Below are 6,599 nucleotides of genomic sequence, written 5' to 3' on the forward strand. Positions count from 1 at the left end.
GCAGCCTCCCAGAAAAAAGCGGTGTGGCTGAGCTCTGGCATCTCCCACGCCACCTTTCCCACAGGGAGCGCCTCACACAGGTGTCTAAAGCTTGTAAAGAAACTTGGCTCTCCGAAGGTGAAGCTACGGTTCCTGGGAGGGATTCCCCAGGCATCTAGGTGCCTTTAGAGAAGGTTAGGGGTGGGGTATCTGACGGCCCCCCACCCAAGCTTCCACTCTCATAGCCCCCCCCCCCCCCCGTTTCCTGCACCGGCCAAACTCAGAACAATGAATTCTTCTAGGGGCAAAGGCCAAACCCCAAAGGAATTTGGACCAGAGAAGGCCTCTCAGCGGCTCCTGGGTCCCTCCCATTTGTGCTAGCATCAGTTAGGGAATGGTTCACTAGAGGCCTGGCTTCTTCCATTTGCTGGATTTGGTGAAGTGGGTGGGGGCTTAGAACCGCAACAGAGTTCCAAAACATTCTTACTGAAAAGGAACCATACCTTTCAAATGTTACTTCCGTGACAGTCCAGCAGTGAATGGGGCATCTTTGCCAACTTTGGAGAAGAGGTAAAATCGAAAAGCGGTGGGAAAACTACAGGAGCTGTAATAGCGCTGTTCCACCCACTACAGACTCACTCTACCCAACCACTTTGGCAGCAGAGACCTCACAGTGTGGGCTAAAATGCTGGCAAGGAGGTGGCATTCTTTCGGGCCAAGAGTTGGACTCTCATCTTGGGAACACTTATTTAGAACGCCCAAAATATTTACCTAGTGCTTACGTAAGTGTCTAATAGTTAACTAAACCTTCATCCGTTCTTTCAAATTTATAGTTTTTTTTTTTAATTGGGAGCTTTAATTTACTGTTCTTCGACACTCTGTATTACAGTTCTCAAGGTTCTATCTGTCCAACGTTTATCACATAAACAAAATAGATGGCGAATACATTAAAACTAAGTTGCAGTGCACAACTACTGCCTGGAATCTCAGATTAGCCAAAAGCACAAAGACACAAATCTATCTATTAAAAAAAAAAAAGTTGCTCACTTATTCCTTTAAACACACAACTTTTTGTAGCTGAGCGTTAAAAAAGCACGAAAAAGAAAGCCTAGCCATTGTCATAGTAACACTCTCTTCCTTCTTTCTTCTTTCCTCCCTGCCCCCATCTTAATTCCAAGTATGCTCCATGGTAATTAGTAATTGGAGGTGCAGTGAAAAGGCTGCAACCCTACACATTTTCCACAGACTCTGATCTACTCCTCTCTACAGATGACGTTATGTTCATTCTTTCTAACAGGAAACTCTGAAGTACATTCGCTTCAGAATGCGATATAAACAGCGCACGGGTCGTGAAACATTTCCAAAAGATAGCAGTAAATAAGAGTTCTGAATTACTGCTGTTTTCCTTAAAAGTCAGCCGAGCGGAAGTGCTGTACTCCATGACTAATGGCATCCTTGAGCATCCTTCTCTTCTGGGACAGTTTCCTCTTCCCAGGCAAAGGTCCAGAATTCTAGTTAACCTGTGGGAACTCTCTACTTCCCTGGGAAAATAGTTCATGCTGGTTTTTTTATAGATTTATTTTGGAGTCTATAAAGCCAGGACTTTACATTTGAAAATGTATCACAAACAATGGATAAGAAACTTTGTTCTCAGTCTCTCTTGAGGCTTAAATGAGGTTACTTAATGTCTCTCCACAGAAGATAGGAAACATACTGCCTTACTTGTAAAAAAAACCTCATCTACAAGAAAAAGAAGGGAAGAAAAAAGTAATAAAATTATTCCCTACCCCACAAAAAGTGTATTTAAAACAGCACTTAAGCCATAAGTTTTCGGGATTTTTATCAAAGTGAGATTGTTCAGTACTAAACTGAATACTTTTCTTAAAGGAGAGAACTACAACCTACAAACTATAGCCTGGATGCCTGTCATTGTCTCATTTAAAATGAAATGCTCAAAATTCAAAAAGTGTTTCATGATGGATCTGACTTTAAGAATCAGGGGTTTGCAGCAAGAAATATAGGGAAAGTGGGCGGTTGAAAAGAGCATTGAAAGGGTCTCGAGGCACAAAATATATTGTCATATTGACATTTATTACAGAGAATATTGCCTTTCTCCAAAGACCTTTATAACTTTCTGTGAAACTTAGATTTCTGGGTTTTTTCTTTAATTAATAAAATCATGATAAATATTATACATTCATTTTTTTGAGGGGCTGCACTTCCCATGGTACACAAGTGACACTCAAGTGATGGAGAACTCACAGGTGCCAATTCTCCCCTTCCACCACATGAGTCCTGTGAATCTGAACTCAATTCCTCAGGTTTCACATGTGCCTTTACCAACTAAATCACCTTGCTGGCCTCCTGGATAGATGTTTTAAATAATTTTTTCAAGCATGTTTTTGACTGATTGTTTAGCTTGTAAGAGACAAGGTTTATTTGGTGGGGGTATGGTTCTTGACCAATGCTGAAAATAAATTTTATTTGAAAAACCAAGGTCATAAAATTAATTTCCATAGGCAAATTATTTTTACTCTGCATCCATGGTAAGCTTTTAAAAATATCTTTTAAAATAATGATTCTTTGTGTGTGTGCCTGACAGTAGGCACACCTGAATGCAGGCATTCTCAGTGGTCAGAAGAAGTTGCCCGATCTCCTGAAGTTGGAGTTACAGCTGGTTGTGAGCTGCCCTATATAGGTGTCTCTTTTGGCTTATTGCCTTTATACAAACAACTAACATTGGTTTCCTATTAATTAAGCAAAATAATTTGAGCACCTACTATTTGATTCACTCATAGAATTAAATTAGTCTTATGATTGCACTTGGAGAGGGATATTTGATTATAAAGAATCCACATTTAGGGGCTAGGGAGATGACCCAGAGGTTAAGTTCAGTAGCTGCTCTTCCAGGGGACATGGGTTCAATTTCCAGCACCCATAAGGTAGCTCGAGATGATCTGAGGCCCTCTTCTATTCTCCATGGGCAACAGACACATACACAGTACACACACACACACACACACACAGAGAGAGAGAGAGAGAGAGAGAGAGAGAGAGAGAGAGAGAGAGAGACCCTGGATACAAAATAAAATGAAATTAAAATTGAAATATAATCTTAAGTGTATATTTAAATAGCTATAAGCAACAAGTCTAATGATTGTATCATTTTAAAATCATGTTACTTCACAGGGTAAGTTCTGCATGGAAAAGGAAAGAAAAAGCATTAATGATTAAAAAAAAAAAACTTCCTCCAGTGACTTGGAAAGCTATAGTGAACTGTGCTGAAATTGTTGATGTGCTTAGCACTTAATACTGAATTAGTGTCATGCCTGATATTAGCTGAAATGTATCCTCAGTCGATGGCCAAAATGGTGGTAAGTTATTGTTGGACCTTAGGCTAGAGCTGTCTTTATTAAAATCTAGGCACTAACAGAATGAATGCTCTTTATGTACTCATTAGGAAGCCGTACATTTCTAACGCCAGAAGGAGAAGATTTTAAGAAGAGAAAGACTGTATTCTTCACAAATGTAAAATTTTAACACGCATAAAACATAATTAAAAATACTTTATTAAGTCAGGTACATACTTATAATCCCAGCACATGGCAGATAGGCACAAGGATCTTTTGTTCAGAACTAACCTGGGCTACATAATGAAATGACCTCCAAAAAGGGGCTTCAGTCACAAAAATACCTTTTATAATTTTTTCAAGTTTCTTTTTTTTTTCTGTGCATGAGTGTTTTGCCTGCATGTCTATATGAGTACCACCTGCATGCTCATTGCCCACAGAGGTTTGAAAAGGGCATCAGATCCTTTGGAACTGGGGCTATGATGGTTGTGAACCACAGTGTAGGAACTGAGAACCAACCCGAATCCTCTGCAAGAGTAGCAAGTGCCCAAAACCTCTGAGTCATCTCTCCATCCACTGTTTGCAGCATCCAACTGTCTCCCATTCACAATTAATGAATTACACTTCCTCCATTCCACTTCAGCGGTTCTGGCATATGAAATCTACATAGTTTCCTAATTTAAGGCACCAAGATTTTCCACAAAATATTCTAAAATATTTGCTGTTAGTCCCTAGTGGGCAGTGCCCACGCGTGGTGCCATGAGGGCCTGTTATCTTACCGGAAAGTCCGAAGTTTAAATTGTGCATTTCATCAGATATCCCCGAGGGGTGTAGTTCTTTGTAAATATTAGTGAGCTTTGTCTATTTTGTTCTTTAAAAAAGATTTTTAAATGGGAGGCTGGGAGGAGGTGGAAACTTGTTTTTTTTTTCCTTTTCTCAATAAAAAAAAAAGATTTTTAACTGTCCAAATTAGAAGCTGTTAGAAATATGTTTAAAATATTACAATTTTGAAAACGCTGAGATTTATTGTCTCAAAAAGTAACATGCCAGGAATTCGAAAACAAAGGGAATCAGTTTTTCACAGTATGATGTATCTCTAAATTATGTCATGCAGATGAATAAACATGCCATGTGCTCTTAAATCTTGAGGAAGTGAGATTGATATCGTATGACCTGGAAGAGTGTAACTCTGGGATCCATATTTTCCCTTTGGTCGCTGTCTTAGTATTAAATAGTCCTTGGCAGCCGGTAGGAACTGGTTATCCTTCCCCTTGATGCTTTGTCAGCCTAAATTTAAAGCAAAGAAAATCTGCTTTTTACTAGTGAACCCATTGCCGTTATTAAGGTGAGAAAATACTGAAGATGGACAACAGGAAATAAAACAGGCCAGTGAATTATTATTTGATCAGTAAGTAAAACGACCGCATTAAGCCAAGAAGATTTTCTGTAACTGTGAAAAAGAAAATACTTAGGAAGAAAGTCCAAGCTATTTTTACTCTCATTAACTTAACAGGTAGGCAAGCATCCCTTCACTTCAGATTAAGGAAACGTTTATACTGTGACTTGCATACAATCATCTCAAATGCATGTTCATAAATTCATCTTTCTATTGAGAAGAAAATGACGCACTAACTAAGCTGCTAAAATAAATGGACATCATTCATTTCAGAGCCAAGATAGATACTTGATGCTTATAAGAGCATCACTCTTGGAACAGGGTGGAAGCCCTGGGCTGAATCTCATGAGATGTGTAAATTTGCAACGTATCTTAGCCAGCTATAAGATTACCAATTACCTTCCTTAACAACACATTTAGAAAATATTCAATAATTCCTTTCTGGTCTAGTTGGTATCTTGAAGACTTTATTTGGCAAAGTACGGACATTTAATCTGGTACATGAAGAATGCTTTAAATGTTAGTGTCTCCAGTGCAGGAGACAAATGTGTAAATATCCGCCAAAGTCAATGTTAGAAATGACTCAGTCATAAAAGTACTCCCCAGACAAGCATGGAGATCTGAGTTTGGATCCCCAACATCTCTAGCCAATGTCATGGAAGCTGGGCAGGCCTGTCATCCCTGCACTCAGGAGGTGGGGACAGGAGGATCCTTGGAGCTTGATAGCCAACTGATCTTGCACAATCTTTATCTTATCTATGAGTTTAATTTTTGAGACACAGTGTATTTAAAAAATAAAGTGGAGGACAAAAGAGACCAACAGTCCTTGTCGAGTTCTAGCCTCCACATTCAAGTGCATGCACCCACACATAGCCGTGAACATAGACACACATGTATACACACAGGCACCTGTGTATTCTTCCTCTCAAACATAAAGAACGCCCCAAACAGCAATATGCATTTCCTAACTTCAGTGTACCAAAAGAATAAAGATAAAATCAAGACTTTTACACTCTTGTATTTTCACAATATGTTCAGTGTCTGTCTTGAATCATTTCATTATGCAAGAAAGTTTTTCCTCAAAGATCAGAATTATGGAGCTAATGTGGAAAATACATCCAAGTTTTCCATTGAAGATAATGCAGTCAGTCAAACCCCAGTCTTCCTTTGAACTGTGTGGATGCTGACTACCCACCCGTTTTAAGTGGAAATAATGACAGGCGAAGCTTGAAAACACTTTACTCCCGGAATGATAAAAGTACTGCTTCTTGCTAGAAAAAATAGAGAACTTTGAGAAATGTGCCTATTTTCAACTTTACACTGGTAAGAACTTGCCTCTGTGGGCAACAGGCCTCACAGAAAGTGGGCCGATGCCCAGTGTAACAGGATGCTGTGTTCGCTCTATGCTTTCATTTACAGAATTCTAAGTTCACACACAGGCAGCACACCACACACACACACACACACACACACACACACACACACACACACACACACGGACAGTCACAAAACCAGGAGATTGAAGCAGAAGGATCCAGAGTCCAGTGTCAGTCTATTCTTGGCTAAACACATTCTCAAATTTAAAACAAAAATGGTTATCAGCATCTGCTGTGATTGAACACCCCACCACTCGCCCCCATCTTTAGAAAAAGGGGGTCTTCAATCTTTATCAATGCTGTTTATCATGGATTTTGATCTAGAATAAGCATCAAGATTGTTAAATATACCATCCTAATTTGTATTCTGGAGAATACCAAAGTCAAGGAACTTAGAAATCTCACCCAAATCAAGTCTGGAACTCATTCCTCAATTCTCAGCACAGTGAGTTTTAAGTTTTGCTTTTTTTTATTTTTATTTATTTATTTATTTATTAA

At 39.2% G+C, this 6,599-nt stretch overlaps 1 protein-coding gene across 1 annotated transcript in view; it reads right to left on the bottom strand.

Annotated features, from left to right (window-relative positions):
• Prkg1 (protein kinase cGMP-dependent 1) overlaps positions 1-6,599 on the bottom strand; it is a 1,110,226-nt gene that overhangs the window by 1,037,964 nt on the left and 65,663 nt on the right. The window lies entirely within an intron of this gene.

The sequence above is a fragment of the Microtus ochrogaster genome, chromosome 8 (genome assembly GCF_000317375.1).
Source record: "Microtus ochrogaster isolate Prairie Vole_2 chromosome 8, MicOch1.0, whole genome shotgun sequence".
Lineage (NCBI taxonomy): Eukaryota > Metazoa > Chordata > Mammalia > Rodentia > Cricetidae > Microtus > Microtus ochrogaster.